Here is a 25680-nt window from a genome sequence, read left to right as displayed (position 1 = left end):
CACCTTGGGGGCCGTCCCTGCGCACCTTGGGTGACTGTCTCTGTGCCCCAAGGTCCTCGCTTGCCCACTTTGAGGCCCTGCTCGCTGTGGGCACAGAGTGGGCCCATCTCCTCCTCTGTCCCCTGCTCCTCCTCCTCCCTGTTATGCTGCCTGCTGTTCCCTCTTGGCTCCTGGCTCCAGCGCTCATGTGGATACGATGGTAAGGGCAGGGCTGGTGCCCAGTGAGCTGGGAAGATGGCGGAAAGTAAGATCTTTGAGGCCACGTGGGAGCTTCATTGGAGTGTTTGGAGCAGAGACAGGTTTTAAAAGGCTCATTCTGGCTGTTGGGTTGAAAACGGACTACGGAGTGGTGGCTAGGGACAGAAGCCCCATGTCTCTGGGAGCTAGAAACCTCACATTTTATTATTAGTATTATTATTTTTATTAAAGAAATTTGACTTGTACTCTGTGTGTGCGCCTTGCTTCCTACTTGCCCTGTGTGGTGGATATCACATCAGTCATTTTTGTTCCTTTTATCTCTAGAAGTTTTTCTTTCCACCTTGGCATTGTGCAGGGACCCAGGGCCTCTCCAGAGAGGGGGCTGGTGGGTGGTCTTCTGGACTGCCCTGCACAGAGGCGGCTGGTCCCGGGCCTCCGTGCACAGGCCACATGCAGGCAGGAGCCTCTGCTGCGGGCTGATCCTTTCTCCCTGCCACGCTTGGCCACAGGGACGTTTCTACAGGCCCCCAGTACATGAGGCTCCCCCTCCTTGCCCATCTCAGGGTCCTGTCCCCTGAGCTCATGGGGGCCCTTCTCCGCCATCCCCTCATCCCCTCTCCTGGTTTCTGTCTTGGTTCTTTTCCGTAGCCCCCACAAATAACCCATATTTCCTTGTCCTGTTCCTTCTGTGATGGGGCATAGTGACTCATCTAGAGGTGGGGGTTGGGGCATTGGGGCCGCAGAGCCTAGGAGCTCTGAGGACCTGGGGGCCTTTCTGGGGTTCTGCCTGCAGGCCCGTAGTAACCACCAGCCTGTCATCCCCTAAAGATGGTAACATGCTGCTTGTACGGCCACAGAGAACAAATCACAGGATTTACACTCCCACATTCTCCACTGTGACGTGCTCACTTCCTCACCTAGTGGGCAGCTCCGTGTTCATTTAATAGCTGATGTGGTCTAAGTGTGGGACTAAGTGTGTAGTCACCATTGTATGTGTGGTGACTTGGGCACAGTAGACACCTAATACTTGTGGAACGAACATGAGAGGAATCAGATAAGCATTATTAACTGCACAACCCTGGACATGTAACCGAACGTGTCTAAGCCTCAGCTGCTTCATCTGCAAGATGGTGGTGGTCCCAGCACACCCCTCCCTGCTCTGGGATCGAAGGCGGTAAATTAGGCATGTTCTCTGGGAGTGGAGTTGGCGATCTAGTGGGGGAGATCAGCAGCTCCCCCCCCCCCCCCCAATCGGGCTGAAGTGAGATACCGCACAGGAGGCGCTTGGCCCAGGACCTGCTCATACTCGTATTTCCAGCTGCTGTGGGAGGAGCCACACTGGATTTCGGTGGTCACAGCAGCTGGGTCAGCAGTAGAAATCCCCAGTACAGCCACGCTCTGTATGGAGTTCTGACCTCCGGCGAGGCCCGCTGCTGGCTCTTCACACCCTTGGCTCTCACCAGTTCTGCGACGGAGGCGTCGCCAGCCTGTTTGACAGATGAGAGTGTGAGCCGCTTTCCCAGAGAGTGCCCTCCGAGCGTGGCGGGAAGCCAGTCCCACACGGCAGAGCCGGCATTGAAATTCACATCTCGCTCGGGGGACGCACACGCTTGGAGAGCTTTGCGATCTGGCCAGAATCAGCCAGCCAGGCCCCTGTTGGACCATAAGCAGCAGCGACCTTGGATCAGGCTGCTGACGTTCCTTGGACATCGTTACTCTAGGTTTTCTCCGGATGACAGAGACCCCATGGGCGCTGGGTGTTGCCCACTCACGGGTGCATCATCTGCTCGGGCAGAAAGGGAACCAGCAGGTGGAGAGCCTCAGCTTGCTGTCTGCCTCACGTGGGAGAGTGCGTGTGGCTTAGGTTTAGACTCCCTGGAGGGAGGGGAGAGCTGCTTCCAGGGCAGAGAAGACCGAGCCGGGAAGGCAGAGCCGTGCAGCTTTATTCTTGTCACTTGTTCGAGAGGATGCGGGGAAGATGCAGGCTCAGCGGTTAGAATCTGTTTTCTTAGGATGTGCAGTTTCTCCCAGGGCAGCAGAGAGGTCAGAGTTTAAAAGTTGAGGGATCCCATCCCCCCACTTCAGAGGCACCCTCACGAAAGTAACAGCAACGTTTTAGCTGTCATGGGTTGAGTGACAGTGTTCTGAGAATCAGGGCGACACTTCATCTGTGGTGCTGCTTTGACCCACCCCGGGAGCCAAGAGAGGAACCAATCAGGTGCCCATTTTATAGACGGGGAGACCGATGCCGCAGGAGGAGAGGACATACTGTTGGCAGCCACCTGCTCCTCGCGTGCGCTAGCTAACATCCCTTCAAGAGAGCTGCGAGGTGAGCGTCCTCACTTGCTTTGTGAGCTGTGGAGGCCTTAGGTCGGGAGGAACTTCTTTCTCTGGGCAGTTTCCTGGACAGCAAGGAAACTTGCTGTCATAGCCTAGCCCTATGGCTAGGGCTCAGCCATAACTGGCTTCTTGGTGGTGGGTTTCTTTAACCTCCCTCACAGAGAGCACTCAAAGTGTTGTGAGGAGGTCCCTGCTCCTGCCGGCCCCAGGACTCTGTCCCCTGGCCTCCCTTGCTCTGCAGGACCGGCTACCTCTTGTCAGTACATGACCCCAGCACAGCGGATATGACCCCGGGTCGACAGTGAATTAAATCAGCAGCTCCAGGCTGACTCATTGAGAAAACCATTCTTGTATTCAACAAAATCTTTGTTGATCGACCAGTGAATAAAGCAGATGGGTAGAGCATACTTCCTAGTGGGGCGGACACAGAGGACGCGTGTCTGTGCCTGCATTCCCGGCAGAGGACCTGAGATGGAACTCCTAAGGCCAGTCGTGCTGGTGGAAGCAGTGAGGGAGGCTGCCCTCGTTGGCTTAACCTCATCCCGCACTCCACCCCGGAGCTGGGTGAGGTCACAGGCCCGGAGTTACACAGGGTCCCCGGCGGAAATCACAGGCCATCCCAGGGAGGGGCCAGGAATGGATGCTGGAGAGGCCGCCCAGTGACCACTCACTGCGCTGGTGGGTTTCTGTCTGTGCGAAGATGCGGGGGGTCTTGTCCTGGGGTGAACAGGCTCCGTTGATCGTGGATCCCCGTTGAGAAAAGGAATCTGCAGTGTACGTGTTTTCCCACGGCCCCCCTTGCAGTATCCGTATTCCCCACCCCCCCGCCACACACGCTGCGGTATACATGTTTCCTCACCCCCCGCTGCAGTGTGTGTGCCCCCCCCACTGTGGTATATGTGTTTCCCCAGCCCCCCGCCCTTCCCCCCACTACTATGCATGTTTGTTTGCACTGTGCGTAGTTAGATAACTTATAACGTACAAAACAAAACCTGGCAACCTAAAGATGATGAATAAAAGTAACTCTGCATTGGAGTTCTGATACTTCTCAGTGTCCCGGCGGATTGCCCTGAGCACCCTGCCCTGGGGGGCCCTGTCGTGATGCCCTTACCTAAGGCTGAGTCATTCTCCTCTCCTTGAGTTCACTGCTGCTACCTTGAGTCATTCCCCTGCTGCTGTCATGACTTCTGCTGTCTGCCCACCAGTACTGATTTAATATTCTCCTCAAATGGGCTCCTATTTTATTTTTTTTTGCCCAAAGTCACTTTATTTATAAAGAAAAGCAGTATCGTTTGCCACGAAGAAAAAAGGCCTGCAGAAGCACCACGATGAATACCAAACAACTGGTTGTTTCCAGGCAGAAGCTGTTGGCTGCCCCCAAGGTAAAAAGGGAGATGAGCCCTGGACCGAGATTTTGTTCTGGAATCTTCAGAGAGCCTGGGAGTGTAAAAAGAAGAGCTTTGTCTCTGGTCTTGGGTCTCTCTGGTGTGTGAGATCCATGCTTGCAGGCAATACCGGTGGGCTACTTAAGAGCTTGGGCTCCCGAGAGGGGTGGATAGGAGTCTGAATACTGACTTTATCACTTCACTGCTGTGCCTCAGTTTCTCCATCTGTAACAGGAGTCTACCTCACAGGGTTGTTGGATTGAATGGAATCCTATTTTGAAATCTCTTCACATGTAGTATGCTGTTGACAAATATAAGGTTTTGTTGTTATTGGTTTGAATTATTTGAGTTTGTAACATGCTTTTTAAGAGCTACTTTTAGTTTAAAAATATTAAAATAGAGATGGATTTTAAGTGCTTTTTGAGCCAACTGACCCCATAGAAGAATCTAGCAAACTTTGCCAGTTTCCCCATGGGAACTGAGATCATGCTGGTCTTCAGAGGTCCAAATCGAGCCATCATAGGTGTATTTGGTTTTCTCACCGTATGACTTTCTCCTGGGAAACCAGCCTCCCCTGGGCTCTTTGGGCTGCCCTTAGTTTACCTGAGGACGACATCCTGGGAACCTCAGGAAGCAGTAGCCCCTCATCAGCTGGTCCTAGGGAGCTGGGAAGGCAGGCCCTGGCAGTGCAGAGGGTCCGGGCTGGCGGCGTTCCACGGGGATGGAGAACAGAGAGAGAGAGGAATGTCCTAAGAGGTTGACCCTCCTCCAGCTCCAACTGATTCTTGCTCTGTGGGTATGTTTTTGGCATTTCAGTGCTGGCACCTGGCTGCTGTTCTCTTTCTCAAAGATAGACTGGGCGAGCCAAGGCTATGGGCACTCTGTTGTCTGAGCCCATCTCTTACCCATTTCATCCTCCTTGTTGTCGCCACATCGTTGGCCTTGGAGTTCAATTCTTAGCTCCTTGCTCATCTCCTAGCCCCTTTGATGGTAGCCAGTGCCATGAACACAGCTCAGAGCTGGCAGGCGCTCCTGCTGACCTAGTGATCCATCTATCTGGGAAATGACCTAAGCCCCCCAAGCATCCTAAAGCCCCTGTAACAGCATCAGATAATGCCAGCCATCGAGGGAGATGAGAGCAGCAGAGACGGCAGTCTCAGAGTCTCAGCCAGGACTCCAGCTCAGAGCGACTTTACCCAGAAGGTTCTCTTTCTCCTCCTGGCCCTGCGTATAATCCCCTGTGACGGTAGGCGCATCACAGCGACGTTGTGGAACAGCCACCTCAGAAAAGGTACTGAAAACATGCAACTACCCCAAAGTTTTAACTGTGTTTCCTTTGCAAAAATGTGTCATCGACTGGCACTCTGTCCCCTTTCTGCACGTCTGCAGGCCCCTCTCTGGGAAGAGGGGAGAAAGGTCTGAAATGCCTACATTCTGACCATAGCCCTTCCCGTCCGCCCCTTCTGAAAGGCATTTGTGAAAAGGAGCAGCCTTGTTGGAAGGTCACAGGACATGTATTTGCTCAGTGTCCTGGCAGATTTCAATTTGGCAAGGAGACTGTGCCTGAAGGGGGCATTAGAGAGCCCTCGTAAGGTGATTTGGAAAAGGTTTGCTTTGCAACAATTAGTGAAATGCATTCTGGTAGCTCTTCTTGGAAGGGTAATTGTGACACTGACTGTTAGGGAAAACCTAATTAATAACAACGGGGAAAAAAAGCTACACTTAAGTAATATTAAGGTTGTGACAAGCACTTTATAAAACCAAGAATTCAACATTAAGGTTTAGACTTGATCTATCAACCTGTGGCCCATTGTTCCCAGGTGGCGAAGCAGATAAAATGCTTTAATTAAATACTTGGGAGGCACTTTGCTGGTTCTTCTTATTTATTATCTTGTGCACCGTTGACATCTTGGCAATTTCTGAGAACAAAAGAATCTAGAGAAATTTGCTTTATCTTTAGTTCATCAGTTGGATTATATTTAAATACAATTTTTGTGTTTTCCTTCTTTCCCACCCCCCTCTGGATGTGAGGGTTGGGGAGAGTCCTGGAAAGGTTGAATTGGGTGGACAGGGTGTGAGGTCCCTTGTCTAGACAAGGCCGGCAGACTTTCTGAAAAGGGCCAGATAATAACTAAGTTCCGCCTAACGGACAGAAGGTCTTTGCTGCATGTATCTACTCTGTAGACAGGCTCCTATAGACCACACAGAAACAGATGGGCCGGGCTGTGTTTCAGGAGAATTTTACGTTCACAAACAGCGGGGCTGGGTTTGGCCCACAGACCAGAGTTTGCCGCCCCCCCCCCCCCCCCCCACGCCACAGAGCCTGGACTCTGTGGCCTGGGCGGGGGGGGGGGGGGGGGGAATCTAGGTCACTCCCTTGTCTGCCACCCTGGAGAAGTACTTGAGGTTTCTTGGGCAGAAATGGGGATAATATTATAGTACCTACGTGGGGCGTGTGGTACGGGAGGCACAGAGGCCTGAAGCCATGTGGGGGGTGTGCGTGTTGTTTGTGTGTGTGCATGTGCGCGAGTGCGTGTGTGCTCAGCGGGGGTCCATGTGGCAGCCCTAGTTAGGTGGAGCCCAGTGTATTTGTCACTGTGAGCCACTGTCAAGGACATTTGGGAAATGCTGGATTAGGGGGTGGCAGCGGCTGCTGCAGGTGGGGAGAGACAAAGCCTTGCAGCTCCGTGCTGGGCTGATGGGAGCTCCCGGCTGCTGCGACAGAGAACTGGGGTTGTGGGGGCGGGGGGATCCTGTAGGCTGGGCTGCTGCGACAGAGAACTGGAGGGTGATCCTGTTGGCCTGTCCAGGCAGGTCTCTCCCCACAGGGCGGGATTTCAAGGCTCCTCTCTTGGTGGCACTTACCTTTGGTCGGCGTTCATGACACAACGTCCCCTCGCTCTCCAGCTGCCTGTGTAGATGATGGGGTCCTCCCAGGTTTCTGGGGGCTTTTAGCCTTCGCAGCAGGATGGGAGCTCCTCCAGATGAACAGAAGAGACCGTGTATTTGTCGGCTTGGGCTGCCGTGACAAAGTAGCAAAGGGTGACAAAGGGTGCTTAAACAGTTGGCATTTATTTTTTACCGATTCTGGAGGCCAGGAAGTCCAAGATCAAGGTGTCATCCGTGCCCGTTGCTTCTGAGGTCTCTTTGCTTGGCTTGCAGACGGCCATGTTCTCCTCGTCATCCCTCCATGCGTGTCACTGTCCTAATCTCTCACAAGGTCACCTAATCTCTCACCAGGTGGATTAGGGTCCACCCCAGGGACCCGTTTTTACCTTAATCACCTCTTTTTTTTTTTTTTTAAACAATCTAACGTTTTTTTATTTTTATTTTTGAGACAGGGAGAGACAGAGCATGAACAGGGGTGGGTCAGAGAGAGGGAGACAAAGAATCAGAAGCGGGCTCCAGGCTCTGAGCTGTCAGCACAGAGCCTGACGCGGGGCTCTAACTCACGGACCGCGAAATCATGACCTGAGCCGAAGTCGGCCACTCAACCGACTGAGCCACCCAGGCGCCCCCTTAATCACCTCTTTAAAGATACTGTCTGTAGCAGTTACATTCTCTGGTCCGGAGTGTTAGGATTTCAACCTAAGATTGGGGTGGTGGGGCTGGGGCACACACAGTTCAGCCCACAACAGGTGGAATCTCTAAGTGCCTAAAAACTCTTTGTGAGACAGAGTGCACAGAAACCTTCGAATTCGAGTGCATTGATGTAGGGAGGGAGGGCAGGGAGGAAGGGTCCCCAGTTGGGCCACCTGCTGGGCTCACTCCATTGAGGCGACCCTTCCGGATTAGGTCTGAACAGCACTCCACTGAACGCCGGGTAGATGGAGCCCTTTGTGCCTCCAGCCCGGGTCACAGCAGCATCCTCTTGGCTTCCCCAGCACCTCCCCGAGGAAGCTCAGCCCCACCCAGACACCACCACCTGGTGGCATAGCAGTGAGCGTCGTGGGGTCAGACTGGCCGGGCTGTGCTCGCTGCATGCTCTGGGGCGGGCCGCCACTTGGCCGAGCCTCCCTTTCCTCATCGACCTTACAGTGTGTGTACCTCCGCGGCTCCCGCCGAGAACGCCTCCGTGAATGTTAGCTGCTTCGTTGTGACTATTGGCTTTTGTCGTTTTACTACTAGCATTATTTCTCTCCACCATAGATGCTTCTGGCTTGTTAGCATCCCTTGGTCTTTCTGATAAAAAGCGTTCGTTAAAGCACCTACTCTCGAAATGGACCCCACGATGGTTCCGAGCAGCTTAGCAAATGTAAAGAGAGTTCTTCTACAAGCGAAATAGCAAGCTTTTGGCTGCCTCGTATCCCCAGTGACCCCATTTTCTGTGCTGGCAGCAGCACTCAGAAAGCAGAAGTACGGGCTGTGGGCCCGGCCCCGAAGCTCTTCGCTCTCGGCCCCGGGGGAGACTGCGGACGGCAAGGCTTTGTGGAGCATGCCTGGTTCCGGCGTGCTTGGGATTTGTGGTTCTGTGTCCCCGGAGGACCCGGTGCTCTGACTCCTCGGTCCCCCTCCCTTGTCTCGCCACGTTCAAGCCTTCTCTCCTGAGGAGGCTTGTCGGTCCCTTCCCTTGGGCGTCCGCTAAACCAGATTCCCCTTCTGTCACAGCTCTGCTGACTGTGCTTGGATCTTACTTTTCACGGATGCGTCTCACTCACTTGGCTTCTTGTTGTTACGGTTGCCAGAGACCTGTCCTAAGACGATTTTGGCGCTCTTGCAGCCAAGTTGATTGGCGCCCATAAAGGACTCTTGGAGGGGCGGTGGCTGGATACGGGTGCCCCGGCGACGGACGGGGACGCCACCTCCCTGCCTCTCCTAGCTCGCTCCCTCACCCTGGTGTTGTTCTCAGCAGGCTTCACGTGGCAGGGGCTCCAGGCTTCCGTCCTGGCAGCTCCATAAGTCCAGCTGAAGGCGTGGGATGGGGTCTTGGTGGCCTTGGTGGGGGCGGGGGCTGGTGGGACCCCGGCTGGGGCTGCCGTTGTGCACATTGGAGGTGGGCAGATGACGGTTTCCCAAAACCATCGAGCTGTGACAGTAGACAGGATGGAGATGCCAGGCTGCCCCGGTAGCTGATGCCCGCTCACACACTGTAAGAGCGGGGAGCTCTGGCTGCCTGGATTATGTAGTCGGGCCCTTGGCGGAGTCCTGGCCAATGAATCCCACGCGCTGAACAGAGTTGTCACATGAAGATAACTTGGATCCCGGTGGCTTCTGTGATGGTGTGGTTTGGTAGCACAAATGACCCGAGTGATTTGTATCGAGCACAGGCCTGTGCAGTAAACAGGAACATGCGTTATTTTAGCGTCTCCACTTGCCAAATGGGGAGCACGCTTCCCTGGATGGTGTTGGCCTTCTCGAGTTCACGGTTCCCTGGCACCGAGTCCTGCTTTATGTCCCTCAAGAGGGCCGTCTAGAGACGTGTGCACACCTGCGGAGCGGCCCTTGCCTGTTGAGCCAACATGGAAAGACGGAACTCATGTTTTTCAGCGTGCTCCTTCGTCATTCTTACCCTTGACAAAGGGCTCTCTTCCCAGAGGGATCCAGATGTTGGCGTCCTTGAGGGTGCCTGTGTGTCCTGCGGGGCTCCAGTCTGAGAATGGGGTGTGTGCCAGGTGTCATCCTGAGTTGGGTTTGTAGCTGTCATGTGCGCAGGGCCTTTTCCCACAGACAGACGTAACTGTGTGATCCGGTCCCCAGCTGGCCCACCTCACCCTTTTGGCCCAAGTAGATGTCACTGAGTAACACGAAGAAAATCGTGAGAATATACCCCTGCTCCATCTAAAAATGCCACCAGTGGATGCCTCCAGTGGCCCTGGGTTCTCGTCCTCAGATGCCACCTCGCTAAGCTTTCCTAGCCACCCGCTACCACGGATGAGGACTCCAGGCTCGGGGCCCACGCAGAGGGCTCGGTCTGCCCGGCCCACCTCGCGCCCGTGCCTGTGACCGGCCAGCCTGGGGATTCTTTGTGTGGTGGTGGCAGGTGGTGGTGACTGTGCCCCAGGGGACATGCGGCAACATCGGGAGGGGGTGCCACTGGCCCCGTGAGTAGAGGCCAGGGATGCCGCTAACATCCTACGATGCACAGGACACCTCACAGCAAGGAAGTGTCGAGCCCCAAACGTCAGCGGTGCTGAGGCCGGGACACCCTTGGCCTGTCTTATCCCTGTCACACACATGAAGAAACCAGTGCAGGACGACTAGACGATTGGTCTTTCACTTCCGGTCACGCAGCGGGAGTGGTAGAGCCCAGATGGCACTCAGGGTTGGCCTGGTGGCCAAGTTCCCACTCTCCTTGCCGTGCTGGCCTGGGCGCACTAGTGAACCTCCCAGCCACCACCTGCCCATTACTCTCAGCCAGGGGTGGATCGACTTTTCCTTTGAGGAGCCAGGTGGGACATGTGGTAGGCTTTGCGGGCCCTGTGGGCCCTGTCATTGTGACGCACACCGTAAACAGTATGTAAACGGGTGGCCGTGGCTGTGTCCCCATAAAACTTTGTGTAGGGATACGGGCCACAGACTGGATCTGGGCCGTGGGTGGTAGTTTGCCGTAGTTTGTCACGGACTCCGGTCTGCATCCGTAGAACGGGGACAGTAGTGCTGACCTCACGGCAGTGTTGGGACTTACAAGGGAGCTGGTACAGAGATGTTGCCTAGGAAACAGTGACCCCCCCTGCCGGGGCCTTGAACAAGTGATGTAACCTCCCTGGACCTCACGTGCCTCATCTGTGGAATGGGCTTGGTGGTTCCAGACAATAATGGCTAAGGCCCCCGCAGTGCATCTCGGAGCCAGACTTTCTGTAAGACGTGCACCATGTAATCCGACCGCTCTGGGAGATAGGCGGGCACTGTTGTCACCACTACGGAAACTGAGTCTTGGTGAGTTCAAATAGCGGCCTCAGGTGACCTCCAGGCAGGTAGCCGGGCCAGGCGGCCGAATCCCAGAGCCCTGGTTCTTAACCACCGCTCAACTTCCAGCTCTCCGTGCCTGTGCCTGTGGCAGGCTCTGGAGCTGATGTCAGCACCCCGGCTCTCGGGAAGTCACGTCAAATATTTCTAGCCATGGGTTCTCATTACTCAGTGGGGTAAGTTTGGGGGCAGTTTTATCTTTGAAAGGAAAGGCTTGCTCCCTGCGTTTCCTTCCTTCGTTAAGATTTGGGCCAAGTCTTGGATACAGAACATGGGTGTCCACCCCACGCCCGCTCCCTCTTCTTACAAGCTACCAGAGGATTCCTTATCCGCCTTCCACAAGCTGACCACAGTTCAGTTGATCTTGAGGCCTGGGAAGCCAGCCTCAGCCTCTTGGTCCACAATTGCATCCGTACTTGGCAGAGGGCCGTGGCTTCGCCCCACAGCCTCCCACCTTGGGCCCGGGTGCACAGGAGCTGGGTACGGGTAGTGCCCACGTGCCAGGCCTGCTCGGCCTTCTCCAGAAACAGCGTCTTGGCCTCAGCTGCTCTTGAGACCGACTTCCCAGGCTGCCGGACTTGGTTGGGCTTCGTTCTCAGAACCTCCTGCATGGAGATAACGGGGCGGAAGAAAGACTAGTGCCTTCTCTCTGTGCTCCAGGTCGGTCTCCTTGGGCACAGATTGCTTTGACTTGGGTGTGCCGAAAAAGGATTGGAGGCTGCCCCAGAATTAACTAACTAATTAATTCTTGTTCTGAAAAGCATCGGAAGCAGCTTGTCTTCCATACAGGTGCTAGCAGCGTGGGCGTTATATCACCTATGCTGGGTCATTGTGGGCATGTTCTTTAGCTTCCCTGAGCCTCACTTTCCCCGTCTGTGAAGCGGGAGCAGCGGAAGACCTTTCTCAGGACGCGATGATAATGAAGCCGTTTGTAGCATAAGCGTTCGTTACTTTGGTTGCTACTGCTGTCATCAATATTGTTACCGTTCCCCTTGGGATACAATGTGGTGGTCCAGGAGGATGAACGTGTAGTCTGGCTCAGAACCAGGGGTGTGTGTGTGTGTGTGTGCGTGTGTGCCTCCAACAGGTGCACGCAGGTGTGCCTGTCCTGGCCTCGTTGCCACATGGCTGCCTCTGGTTTTTCCTTGCATGAAGCACCATCCTTTTCCACGGAAGTTGGGGAACATTTAACATTTGCTTGTAGCCGAGAAGCTCCTTAGTGGTCACGCCTGTCAGGAATGTCTGGTTAAAGCAGCTTCATTGGCGGTATTTTAAAAATGTGCGTTGTTCTCTGTGTATCCCTTTTGCCTGTTGGAATAAGGCCTTCAAACCCTCTCCTGTCCCGATCATAGTGAAGGCCATGGTCTAAAAACTTGAGAAAGACCTGGAGCTTGGTGGGGTGGCTCTGGGCTCCCCCGGGATCCTTCAGCAGACGCTTCTGGCTCTTGAGGGCATCAGCTCTAGGCCCGCCTTTCGCGTTCACCAGCACCGGCAGCCCCTGGATGGGCACCCTGTCTCTGCGTCACTCACTCAGCCTGACCTGTGTCACTTGCCTTTTTGCACACCTTTTCTGCAGACTCTTCCTCGGCCCTCACAGTCCTGTCTGCTTTTCTGTGACTTTCTCTTGGCTTCAGCCAGCCTCCTCCTTCCTCGAGATACCTGCTCTGGTCCTTCAAGCTTCACCTCCCGCCGGTGCAGCTCCTCTCCTGGGCCAGCTCTGAGACCCTCCCGGCTATACTTCTGCAGGTGTCTGTGCCTGCTTACGCCAGTTTTCCCTCGGGCAGTTCACACAGAGGGAACGGAAGGAAGGAGGCAGGCGAATGTATGACACCTGGGGAGTGCCGGGCGCCCTGTTGTACCGTCCCCCGACTGCTGTGTGTATGGTGGTGGTGTTTTTCCCGTTTGAGAGATAAGAAACCTGAAGCTCAGAGAGGTGATGTTATTCCGCCAGTGACATGAGATGACAAAGTGAGGAGGTCAGACTTCATTCATTCATTCATTCATTCAGCACCTTTTCGTCAGGGGCCCGTGGTGGCTCTGCAGTAATGCAGGAGCTGGGCTTGTTGCTGCGAACGAGAACTTCCCTCCTGGGGGGCTCACGGTCCAGGTCCAGACCCAGTCCTGTCGGACTTCACATCTCTGTCTGTCTTTGTCACGGTATCCTCTGATGAGGATTTCCTCCCGAGCAGGTGGTAAGGCCCTCCTTGGACCGCTTCCCGCACCCCCCACAGAGCTTGCGTTCGGGGGACCGGGCAGGAGTGGGGCGCGCCCGTGATGTCGCATGGCTCTTGCATGTTCATTGCGGAAGGAGAGCCGTCGGGTCGTCCTGAAAGCCCCGGCAGAGTCCCAACAGCAGCCGCTGGACCGGATGCACCCGGCCTGCCTGTGCCCCGTGCCTGTTGCTGTCATTCCCCTGCCCATAATGCTGTGTTGTAGGAGTGCTTGTTTCCTCGTGTAGCTGGTGGGTCTGTTGGTTAACCATTGGCGGGGGGGGGGGGTGGTCATTTTTCAGAGACCCTTTTAGGAAAGATAAAAACAAAGGGATCATTGCTTTCAGCCAAAAAGAAATAAGGAGTAAATTGTATTTCAAAGAGAGTGTCTCTTCTGAAACCCCCCTTCCACATTTTTAAAAGTTTTGGCTGGAGAGTGGCATGACGGGATGTGTATGTTGATTTAAAACCCTCCCTCAGGAGATCTTTGGGATGGGCTGTTTCAAAAGGAGGCACAGCATAGACGAACCTTCTTAACTTGGGGCAGCTCCAGTGTAAGGGCTTGTTCACAGGCCTGTTTGTTTTGAAGTTTTTTAAATGTTTGTTTATTTTCGAGAGAGAGGCTGCAAGCGAGGGAGGGGAAGAGAGAGAAGGAGACACAGAATCCAAAGCGGGCTCTGGGCTCTGAACTGTCAGCACAGAGCCGGACGTGGGCCTTGAACTCAAGGACCACGAGATCGTGACCTGAGCTGAAGTCGGATGCTCAACCGACTGAGCCACCCAGATGCCCCTAAACTTAAAAAATGTTTAATTGATTTTACTGACAATGTTCAGCAACCAAGACATTCCCCATGAAATCTTTGAATTCCAATTTCTCTTGAAAAAACGTGGAAAGATCCATCAGGAGTGGGTCTGTGCTTGCTTGGGGCTAAGTATCCGCTGCCCCTTCTCTAGGAGGTGGTCCCCTGTCTGGCCTGATTGTGTAGCTGTTTACCTGCCCGGCCCCTGTGGGCATTTGCTTTAAGTAATCAGCCTCCCAAGCCCTTTTAAAGCAAGAGTTTCTCAGGTTTGATTTCATATACAGACTTGGAGGTATGTCATTCACTCAACATTGATTGAGCAACTATGTGCCAGAAAATGGAATCTGCCAAGATGCCTCTAGGGAGATGGACCGTTGTCTCCTGACTTTCTGTGGGAAATGACTTAAATTGTAACGGGGAGAGGCCAGCAGGACCCTCAGCAGCAATCCCCACGGTGATGTCCCGTGGAAGCACGATTTCTGTGGACCGTCCGGGCTCAGTCATGTTTGTCTTACACGGCTGGGCCGTAGGTCATAGGTCTCTGAGAGCCTTGGAGTCCAGGCAGGCCTGGGGCGTGGTGGGAAGGTTCTTGCAGACATGGAGGAGAATCGGTTTTACTTGGAACTGTCGCTGGGTGAAGAATTCGCTCGCCAGTCAAAGAAGGTTCCGTGCAGTGGTGTTCATTCGTCCCGGTAGTAGCCGCTAGTGCTGCGAGAGCGTGCGTCCTGGTGTCTCAGATCGCGTCAGTTGCTTCGAATGGTCGCCCCATCCTGTGGCTACCACGGTTATCCAGGTCTCACTTGCGAGGATGTCAGGGCCCGGCGAGCATCCGTCATGCCCAAGCTCATACAGCTCGCAGCTGGCGGGATCGGGGTTTTAACCCGGCCGTGGCACCTGCCCCCTCCACCCTCTCCTGCCTCCGTTCACAAACATGGCAGGTCTGGGGGCGAGGACACTTTGTCTTTGCTGAACCATTATATTCGAAGAAGAACCGGTCGGCGTTCAGTGAGGTAGAAAACAATATTTACGTTTCAGATCAAGTTGAAGGAGACCATCACCAGAGACCCAGAGGCACTGACTGTTCATAGAGCAGGAAGCAGAAGGTTGAGGTTACCTAGTGTTGCAGTCTTTCAGCTCTTAGGGAGCAAGTTTTGTTTCGGATTCCACTGTAACACAGGTAGAGTCACGGTATTCAAAACACAGTCTCTGCTCAGCATCCCAGGATGGCATGGGAGCCGGAAATAAATTTGACTGCAGAAGCGTTGTTGGCAGGAAAAACAACAAAAAAACAGAAACCAAAACTTGCAGTGGGGGACGCGAAGCTCTGTTCGCCCTCACCTTTATCCGTTCAGATTGGCCTGGGCATGATCGGCCCGCCTCACTGACTGCTCCTTTCATTGTGTTGACTGTAATACCGTAGAATTTTATTCTCTTATCGAAAAGTGATTGCGATCCTGTGTTTTCTTTGTTTCCGGGGTTTGTGCTGAAACGAGTGACTTGTGTATTTTCTTAAAGGGTATTTCGAAAGGGTGGCAAATGACAAATCCTCGATCCTCCCGTTGTAGTCGAAGAAGACCGCCGTGCAAGGAAGTGCTCTTTCCTGTAGCCGTACCCTGAGGCAGGCGTTAGCGGAAGCCTCGGAAGGCGAAGGGACTGAACGGTAACTGAAAACCAGGATTGGCCAGGCTCTTGAGGGTTTTCTCTCAATTTTACCTTCTTAGTCACCCTAGGCAGCTCTATAGGCACCTCCTCGCGGCTCCGGAGCTCCCAGCCTCGGGTCATACCATCCACAGGGAGGTGGAGCCCACCAGTCTTTCCAGAAGCCTCTGCAGCCGTCTCCTGCCTTCTCCTGCCCTCTGATGTGGCTGTCCCTGAGCCAGTCGCTTGGGATAGGGGTGGCATCAGTCCCGCCAGATGCCTGTGGTGAGAAATGGCGTAGGGACCGTTTCACTCGATGATTCCTAAGAACTCGTCATCTGCGTTACAGAAATACCTCCTTTGGATCTGTCCTTTGCCCCTGGCACGGCCGGCTGCATGGTCTGCAGGGCCCAGTGCAGAATGAAAATGCAGGCCTTTGTTGAAAAAGTAGGATGAAAGTGTCTTCCTGCCTTCCACCCTTCCTCTCTCTTGACCTGTCAGTGTGGTTTTTAAAGTTTTTATTGGCCCTTGGACGTCGCGTTCCCTTGGGGACCCTCAGGCACCCCTGCGAGTGGGTGTGGACCCTCGCAGGCACCAGGAGCCCAGTGCCATGGCGTGACCTGCGCGGGCCTGTGCCGTACCCGGGCCCCGTCGGGAGTGGAGCCTGGCGGCCCTTCCTAGGTGGGGGCCGGGAAGCAGGCAGCCAGGACTCTGCGTGTCCCTCTGCTCGTGCACACACCCCACTGCCCCTCACGCTTCACTCAGCATCGGTTCACAGGTGAAATTACTAAGAATTTCAAGGTGCTGAGCACAGAGCTTCAAGCCCCGAGTGAAGGGCCCACCCTGCTGGTCACATACCCGTGAAGTCGGCCCTCGACTGTTGACTTGGTTTGCGGTCATTTCCATAGCAAGTGACACGTGGTCACCTTTTGTTTTAGTTTCTGGATTCCGCAAAGGCAAGTCCAGGTTGTGTTGTGAGGAAGAGGAGTCCGTGCTGGGCGGTCGTTCGCAGAGTTCACGGCAGGGAGACGCCTTCAGGAGGCCAGAGGCCGTGTGTGTGGGCGTCAGGTGTTGTCACCGGATGGGGCAGACGCGGGGACGGTGGCTCTCGCCACTGTATTGATTCAGTCGTGCCTGTTGCAGTGGCACAGCTTTCCCCCGAAGACCCTACCTTGGCACAGTCAGTGCGTCGACCAGTCTGCTCCTCTGAGTGGGGGCTCTGCGTCCTTTCCGTAGAGAGAAGCTCCTACCTCCCTTTGCAGCCAGGCACGGGCTCAACGTGGTCCCGGTCCTAGAACACCTCCCCCTCAGGCAGAGCCCTGAGGGGGCCCAGCCCCGTCCCCACCCCCGGCCCATCCCCGTCCCCACTCCCGGCCCATCCCCAGGGTCCTCCTGGGATGACTGCTGTTTCCCGTACCGAAGCCAGTGACAGTTGGTGTGTTCGTGCCCCTGGGAAAGCAGCGGGTCGTGTTGAAAGACCTGTTTTAATTGTTGGTTTCTGGCCTGACTTACAAAGCAACACACGCCTGCCTTAGTGTATTGGTGCTGAGGTCACACGCCCGTGCCTTCTCCAGGACAAATGGCACCGAGACAGGGGACGCCTGCACAGCTGCCCCCGCCCTTCTGACTAACTTTGCCGAAGCAGGAACGTGAAGTTCAGGTTGGTGTGGAGGGAGGTGCCCCACGTGGGGAATCAGACAGACCTGGCTTCGAGTCTGACCAGTAGGTGGCTGTCGGTTACTTGAGCAGCATGGGTCTCCGTTTTCTTGTCGGTTAAACGAGGGAGGAGGAGTCCTCCCCGCTCGTGACAGGATTGTGCAACGCCGCTCACCTAAGGCAGGCACAGTCAGCCGTGCCCACCCGTCTCCCGGGCTCGCTCGAGTGTTGGCTTCGATGGCTGGAGCCCCCGTGAGGAGCCTCCCCCGGGGGACTGTGCCGGGGCCTCATGTCCAAGCGTGGCCGACGTCCCAGAACCCTGACGCCGGAGGGAGTGGAGTCCAGAGACGTCCTGCTCTGACCTGACTGACACGGAAATTCCGTTGGCGTTGTTTCCGTTTCACAGATGGTGAGTGCCTTTGCCGGGCATGCCAGCCACACTGGGTCCTGCCTCTCTGGAGCTTATGTCGTAGCACAGGGAAGACACTAAAAAGTCGCCAATCAAGAAGGTAGTCTAGGGGTTTTTTTTCTCTGCAAAAAAAACCAAACAAATGCCTCCCACGCTTAGTGGTTTTAGACATTTTGTTGTTCTGTGGCAAGGTTTGCCATCTGGCATGTGAATGTGCCGGCCTGTTCCCCTTTGGGCCTGAGGGCCTCGCTGGCCAGGGACCGCAGACAGCCCTCCGTTCCTGGTCACTGGGGCGTCCCCTTAGGACAGCTCACACGTGTCCGCCGCTGGGAGGCGGAGAGGGTGAGAGCGAGACGGGGTCAGTCTTCTGTAACTTCCCTTAGCGGTGGGGTCACAGAACTTGTGCCATGAGCTGTTTGGAAGTCGTCCCTGGGTGCGGCCCACACGTAAGGGGAAGGGGCGACCTGAAGGCCCGAGGGGCACAGAACCCCGTCTTGTTGGGAAGAGGCTCTGTAGACGGGGTGGTCAGGGAACACCACCCCCAGGAGGTAACATGTGCGCTGGGTTCTCCGTCATGGGACGGAAGAGCAAGGAGGCTTGAGGGAGACTCTGCGATGGGGCAGGGCTCAGCGGAGGGACCGGGACACCATCATATCAGGGCGTAGTGAGTTAAAAACAAAAATAAGTGTGAGGATAGGCTGGGAGGGTTGGCAGGGACCAGCCTTTGCTTGTAGCGATCTTGTGGTCACAGGGAGCTCACCGCCTTACAGAGCAGCCTGTCCTGTTGAGGGGTAAAGGTCGACATCAGGAGTTTTGCTCTCACATTGGGCTGGGACTGGTCGTCTTTGCACTGGCTGCAGGTGCCTGGCCCTGGTCCTCTGTACCTGAGTCACAGACACAAACCTGGTGGGCCTCCCGTGTGCAGTGCAGAGGGCCGGGCATCACAGGATTTATACTGAGGTCAGCCTGACAGTGTCCCTGAGTTGGGGGAGCTTCCGGGGCTGGAGAGAAGGATCCAGTCACAAGGTGGAGGCCGCAGGAGCCACTCCGTAGGAGACGCGTGGCCCGCTGAGGTGTGAAGGCAGAGTGATCACGCCCCGTGGACAGGTGTGTAGAGGCTTCTGGACGAGAGAGCCCCGAGGGCGTCTGCCTTGTGGGCTGCCAGACGCAGATCCTCCCTGTGCAAGGTGCGAGCCGGGACCTCAGGAAAGCAGTGCACGGGCTGTTGGCACAGACGGGGTGGGGCTGGACGTGGTTCGTGCCTGGGGGGGTCCGGGTCGGTGACCCAGAGTGTCAGGGAGATTTCTCCGACATGGGAACGGTCCAGAGATGATGTCACATTCGGAAATTCACGGCTGCCTCTGTTGAAAAGGCTCCAGAACTTTCCTTCGGCTTCAGAACCAGCCTCTGTGAGTGCGTGTGCCCTCTGGGAAGCCCGCATTCAGGAGCGGGTGGCCTGTGTTTTATTTTCTTCTTTGTTCCTCACTCTTGTGTGTGGTACACTTGTAATACCCCAGGCACTGTCCTTGGAGCTCTGTGTACACGGTCTGACCGTCGACACCCCCCAGTGATCAGGCATCAGCGCCCGCCTTCAGGGCGGAGCCCCAGGCCCAGAAGCTCCGTCAGCCTGCCACATCTCACACTGGGGGCCGTGGAGGTGGGTCCGCCCTGAGGCCCCCCTGCCTGCAAGCCTGCCCCCTTTCTGCTCACCTCACACCTCCTTTCCCTCGTCAAAAGTCTTGGGTCAGAAAGCATCCCTGGTGTCCATGTAAAACATCACCACAGAAGGTGCCAGAACCCATGGAACAGGCATAGAGAGAGGCTTAGTTCTGATGTGGAAGAAGGTCCTGTAAGCAGATAGGAATGAGGGCAGCCGTGATGGTTACACCTGTTGGACTGTTTCGGTGACCCCCTCCCCCCCCCCCAATCCCTTTATTGGTGATTTCTGAGCCTGAATGGTGTCAGGCACCACGATTTGGCTCTGAGATACAGCGGTGAACAAAAGCGCAGTCCCTGCCTGAATCGCACCACCTCTGGTCTAGTGCGAGGCCCCAGTGCACCAGAAGAGGTAAGGTTGCAGGCTCAGCGCTACGATCTGGCAAAGGAAGAGAGGGCCACCTTCCCATTGCCGTGGGTGATTCGGTGAGCTGAGCTATGTTGCCCGCAGGATAGGACCCAGGAGTCCTGGAGCCATCGACAGAACCCGTGTGAGCTGGGCCAGCCAGAGAGGAGAATCCTGGCGACGGCCTGAGGCTCATGGTTCCCACCCCACACAGGACTCTCCTCTTCCCCTGAGTGAGCCGTCTGGGTCTGTTAAGGCTGCTGAAATGATACCCCAGTGGGAGCAGCAGACCTTGGGCGCTGCAAAGTCCCCAGTCAGGGCTCCAGCGGGTCCATGTCTTGGTGAGGTTCCACCTCCTGCTTTGCAGACACCGTCTTCCTGTTTCCTCACACGGTGGAGAGAGACGGGAAGCTCTGCTGCTCCTTCCTCGAAGGACACCGCTATGGTCTGAACGTTTGTGTCCCCCCTGCACCAAAACCTAGTGCCCACGGGGGTGGTATTCGGAAGTGGGGCTTATGGGGGGCGGTTAGACCATAAGGACGAGTCCTCAGCAGTGAGGCTAGCGCCCCAATGAAAGATGCCCAAGAGCCCCCAGCCCCTTCCAACTGCGAGCACACACTGCGAGCAGTGTCAGTCTGCTGCCCGGAGAAGTGCTGTCACCAAAGCCCAGCCCTGCTGTCACCCTGCTCTGGGATCTGCAGCCTCTAGACCAGTTGAGGAATACGTTTTGTTTTTTGTTATTTGGAATTTACCCAAATACTGTTCTAGCAGCCTGAATGGTGGAAGACAGGCTCGAATTCCATTCATGGGATTCCATCCTCATGACCGGTCCCCCCCCAAAGGCCCACCTCATAATGACGTCACATGCTCGGTAAGCTTGGACATAGGACTCTCGGCTGGGGACGCATTCAGTCTGCGTCACTAACTTGCATTGCAGCTGGCAGTGGTGGGTGCAGATCATTCTTCGTGGAAGGAACTGTGGGGGTGCCTCATATTCACCTTTCTTTTTTTCCCTTTAAAAAAAAATGTTTATGTTGAAAGAGAGAGTGTGTGTGTGTGCCAGCAGGGGAGGGGCAGAGAGAGAGGGAAAGAGAGAATCCCAAGCAGGTTTCACACCGCGAGTGCAGAGCCGGGTGCCAGGCTCCATCCCGTGAGCCCTGAGATCAATACCTGAGCCGAAAACAAGAGTCGGATGCTCAGCCAACTGAGCCACCCAGGTGCCCCTAGTATTTGCTTCTCTAACACTTAAACATTTAACATTGCTCACATCTAAAAAATGCTTGGAAGTGATTTATAGTCCTCTCTCTCCACGTGTTCCACACACTTGTGGAGCACTTGCTGTGTGCCAGGCACTGTTTGGGGCCCTGGGGGTATGGCAGTGAACACCTCCAGAATCACTGCCCTCCTGTTGACTCCTTCTTGTGCGGATGAAGTGACCATGAAGATGTGTAATCGGCTGATAGGCAGGGTTGTACCGGAATCAGACCGAGGGTGGGGAGTGATGGGGGTAAGGGGAAATAGTTTGTACAGTATGGACATTCAAGGTCATACTGAGATAAGCCAGGAATAAAGGTCCACGGGTGGAAGAGACAATGAGCCAGGTGGTTAATTATCTGGGGGAGGAAAGTCCTATGCAAAGGTCCTTGTGTTTAAAGAATAGAGACGAGGCCCGTAAGGCCGGGAACGGTGTCGGGGGCCGTGGTAGGAGACAAGGGCAGAGATGGAAGGGCCTGGTCAGGTCAGGCCTCCTAGGCCCTTGTTGGGACATGCCTTTAGCTCTGAGTGATGTGGGAGCTGCTGGTGGATTTTGAGCAGTGACAGTGTGGGTGCACTGGCCACTCTGTTGAAAGCAGGTGGACGGTGGGCAGGGCAGAGGGCGGTGAGACCACCTAGGGACTCTTGCAGGAGTCCCGGTGAGACAGCATGGTGGCTTGGACCAGCGTGCTGGTGGGAAGCGGTGAGAGGGAGGGCGGCCAGTTCTAGACTTGGTTTGGAAGGAGAGCTGTCTGAGTTTGCTCTGGGTTGCATATGGGCCACAAGAGAAGGAGGAGCCTAGGAGGATTCCAGAGTTTCTGGCCCACGCAAATGGAAGGCAGCGAATTGTCATCCGGTCTGACGGGGACATCTGCAAGGGGAGGAGAGTCAGGTTTGGTTCTCAGGCCGTTTACTTTGTTTTTTTTTTTTTTTTTTTTTTTTTAACGTTTATTTATTTTTGGGACAAAGAGAGACAGAGCATGAACGGGGGAGGGGCAGAGAGAGAGGGAGACACAGAATCGGAAACAGGCTCCAGGCTCTGAGCCATCAGCCCAGAGCCTGACGCGGGGCTCGAACTCCCGGACCGCGAGATCGTGACCTGGCTGAAGCCGGACGCTTAACCGACTGCGCCACCCAGGCGCCCCAAGGCCGTTTACTTTGAAGGAAATGGGCGGGCCGTGGGATATGGGCATCCGGGCTTCCCCTGAAGATTTACAGTGATTGGTCCTCAGTGTACAGATGGTGTTTAAAACCACACGCCTGGCCGGGGGCATCGAAAGAGGTTTTCAGAATCTCCATCTGTGAGGCAGAAAGCTTGCACACATCTGAGGAGATGTTTGCACACGTGTGGAATGGAGAGGTTGAGGTAACCTGTCCCATCTAGCTTCCTCGGTGATGGGGGGGGGGAACATGATCCCTACTTCCCATGGGTGTTTGTTGTAAGGCAGCCTCTCACATGCTTCTCCGGGCTTTATGCCCTTCTGCAGACTTGCAGGCCCACAAGTCTGGGACATCCAAGCTTGTGACCTGGAAGGATTGTGTTAGGATAGGCCTGGTTCTGCTGCAGTAATGAGCACTCCCCAGTCTCCGGGGTTTAATGTAATAGAAGCGCACTTCCATTGACACCGATGTCCAGCACGAGCTGTCCAGGGCCAAGGGTGGGAGTGTTCTACCCCATGTACTCACTCAGGAACCTGGGCCGCCGGAGGCTCTCCTGTTGTGCGGCCACACCGGGTGGAGACTGTGGCCTCCTCACTTAGTGTGGCAGTGGCACAGAGTAGCAGCCCTTGGCTGAGACTCAGAAGGGACCCGTGTGACTTCTCCCTGGAGCCCATTAGCCAGAGTAGCCAGGCGCCCGTGCCCAGCTGAGCCCGGGGCGGGAAGGTGAGCGCTGGTCTCCCTGCCACAACGACTCCTCAGTCGGTCATTGCCACCTCGGGGCTAGAGCAGCCGTGGGCTCGGGCCTTCAGGCCGCCTGCAGACCAGGGCTTTCTGCCGGTAGCGAGAGAGATTTAGGCCTCACTCTCACCCTTCCACCTTGGTACTCGGTGGAGCAGGTGAACTGCCTTTTGCTTCTACCAGATTCTGGGGAACGGGGCATGGTTTCGCCTGGTCACCAGTTGCTCAAGTGATAGAAGACCCGGCCGAGTCACGTTTGAGGCCCTCTGTTGGGGTCAGTTGTGGAGAAGGACTGTGTTACTGTTGCATTTATCTTCACTAAATATGTCATGGGCTTAAGGGACCCAGAGAAAAAAGTTGCATCCCCTGTGAGCCTCCGCGGAAGGGGGAAAGGTAACTGATGTTTGCTGAGCGCCTGCTGCCAGCCGGCTATATTCTCGGTATTTCAAAGTACACAGGATCTTGGCTACATCATGAGCACCCATTGGAGGGAAGAGGGTATGGTGTCCACAGTGAGATTTAGAAATGTTCAGAACTGTAAGGAGGTAGCATCTCCTGTTCATGGGACACACCTGGCCGAGTGTGGCCGTGGAGTCAAACCCAGTTTGTCTGCCTTGAAACTCCATGTTGTTGGTTTGTTTGCTTTCTAAACCATTCTGTCTTGTCTTTCCATTGTGAGGACCTTGGCGCATAAAGAAATCTTACAAGTGCACACATTTTCATGTGTGACCAGAGGCTGTGAGAATCTGAATCCTAATTGCCCCGTTGTTTATTGAGCCCTCGTTGTGTCTGGACTCTTTGAATCCTAATAGCAACCCTATGACTTTACATGATTCTGTTGCCACCATCTTATAGATACAGAAGCTGAGACCCAGAGAGCCTGAATGATTTGTCCAACGTCACCCAGCAAGTCACTGGCAGATAAGGGTTTGAACCCTGGTCTTCCAGGCCCAAGTTCATCGTCCAGACCACTACCCTACACTGCCTGCTGAAACTTGAGCACGCCCTTCCTTCTGTACAGGTGTTCATGGCCCCAGCTCACCCTTGGGTAGTGACTTGGTTTCTCCACGAAGGGAGAAACTGGGCGGTCATTACCTGAAGGGGGCCTCTCTCAGCTCGAGGCGAGTGCCATGTGGTATGAGAAGGGGACTCTCCAGGGAGAAAGACTTTTTTCTGAAGCTCATAAAATTTAATGTTTTTCATTTACTGTCTTTGTTTTGAAACTTGGGCATAATACATAGAGCCGTGTTTGAAATATTCAGGAGGTCTCTGTAGTCCTTCTGAAGGAACATGATTAAGAATGCAGGCTGGATTCCCCTTATTTCTCGAAGACATTGGAATAGGACAAAGAGCCATATAATTTCAGAATTTACATCTTTATATGAAATTCTGTGCTTTCCAGCACCCTGCACAATAAATGTTAAAGCAACACTCCAGGGTGAAATATTTTTTGAAGAAACCTCTGGAATGGGGAGCGAGTGTTAGATCCGTGATATTGTAGAACTTCCTGGGTCTGGCAGCTAGTTCTGCGGAGCAAGCAGCAGCTGTCCTGTGCTGAGGCCCTACTGTGTGCTGGCCTGGGTGCCCTGAAGGCTGTTCCCTGTGACAGATCCCCACCTCACAGCTGAGCAGGCAGAGCTCAGAGCAGGGGCTTGGGGATGGGGGCCTGGGTCTCCTCTTGTTCCACATGCCTCCTGTCTTGCAAGCTTCCATGTGATGTAACTTGCGGACCCCTCACCAGGCCCCCAGGGGCGTCTCCTCCATGTTCCTGCCGCACCACAGGCCACACGGTGTGGGGACTGTTAGAGGCTGAATCCTGTGGAGACCGGGGGTCCCTGAGGGTCACCGCTGATGGGGGCACCCAGGACAGTGCGAGTGGCTAAATGAGCAAATGAAGAAGTAATTCTAGAAGTGTGCGGGGAGGCGCATCTGGCCTCAGGAATAATAGCTCTATAAAATAACAACCCCAGAGCCGCAAGAGATTGTACCCGCGGTAGCTGGGAGCATGAGCTCCGGGTTTGGATTCCAAGTTCTCTGCGGATCCGTCTTGACTAGGACTTAACCTCTGTCAGCCTCGGTTTCCTCGTCTCTTCCCTGGAGACGGAGCTAGAACACAGAAACCACCAGGGCAGGGCTTTCTCTCTCGTGTTGGCTGCTGTCCACAGTACTGAAAACAGGGCCTCGTGGGCGGTAGACGGTCCGGAGAAACTTGTGGAAGGGATGAGTGTGCGCATTTTCAGGCATTTCCAAAGAAGGGAATATGCTGTGGCCGGGCCTCACAGGTTGCCTGCGTGTGAGCTAATGAGTGGGTGATGCTAAGAACCAGGTCTGGCCCAGAGTACGTGCCAAGGACCTGTTGGCTCTTAGTGAGGAAAGAACGCCCCGCCCCACCCTGCGCCCCCTTCGCCTTCCTCCTCCACTGCCTGTCGTGCCTGGCCTGCAGGCTGGACAAGGTGTTCTGTGCTCGGAGGTGGATGAGGCCACCGTGGAGCTGCCTTCCAACTGTGGGGTCCTTGGGAATCCGCAGTCGGCCTCTGTGAGCTCACTTGTAACAGCGGTAGTTTTGAAAGGGGAGGCCAGCAAAGCTGTTCAACGTAATTCTGGATCCATTTCCCCAGGGTTATGTACTTGTAATGGGTTATAATTGCACCCGTTGTGTGATGCCAGGTGAACTGCATTATCTCCTGTGTTACCAGAAAGGAGACTTTGTCCTCTTGGCTACCGCTGACCCTCCCCTTATCCTGCAAAAATAAGCCCTGGGAGTTTCTGGGTCACTTGGCAGTGATCCCAAGTCAGATGTATGGAGATGGAGATCTGCGCTCCATGCAGACACTGTGAATTGCGTGGGAGACAGCGTTGTCTGCTGGGTGCATGAAGACTGGTCACACCATTGCTGCACCTCCTTCTGTGGGAGTTTTGTGTA

General features: G+C 54.9%; 1 protein-coding gene across 4 annotated transcripts in view; it reads left to right on the top strand.

Moving 5' to 3' along the window:
* SNX29 (sorting nexin 29) overlaps positions 1 to 25680 on the top strand; it is a 493450-nt gene that overhangs the window by 285762 nt on the left and 182008 nt on the right. The gene's annotated exons all lie outside the window — the stretch shown is intronic.

This window comes from Leopardus geoffroyi, chromosome E3 (genome assembly GCF_018350155.1).
Source record: "Leopardus geoffroyi isolate Oge1 chromosome E3, O.geoffroyi_Oge1_pat1.0, whole genome shotgun sequence".
In the NCBI taxonomy this organism is placed as follows: domain Eukaryota; kingdom Metazoa; phylum Chordata; class Mammalia; order Carnivora; family Felidae; genus Leopardus; species Leopardus geoffroyi.
This window is presented reverse-complemented; position numbering and strand designations above follow the sequence as displayed.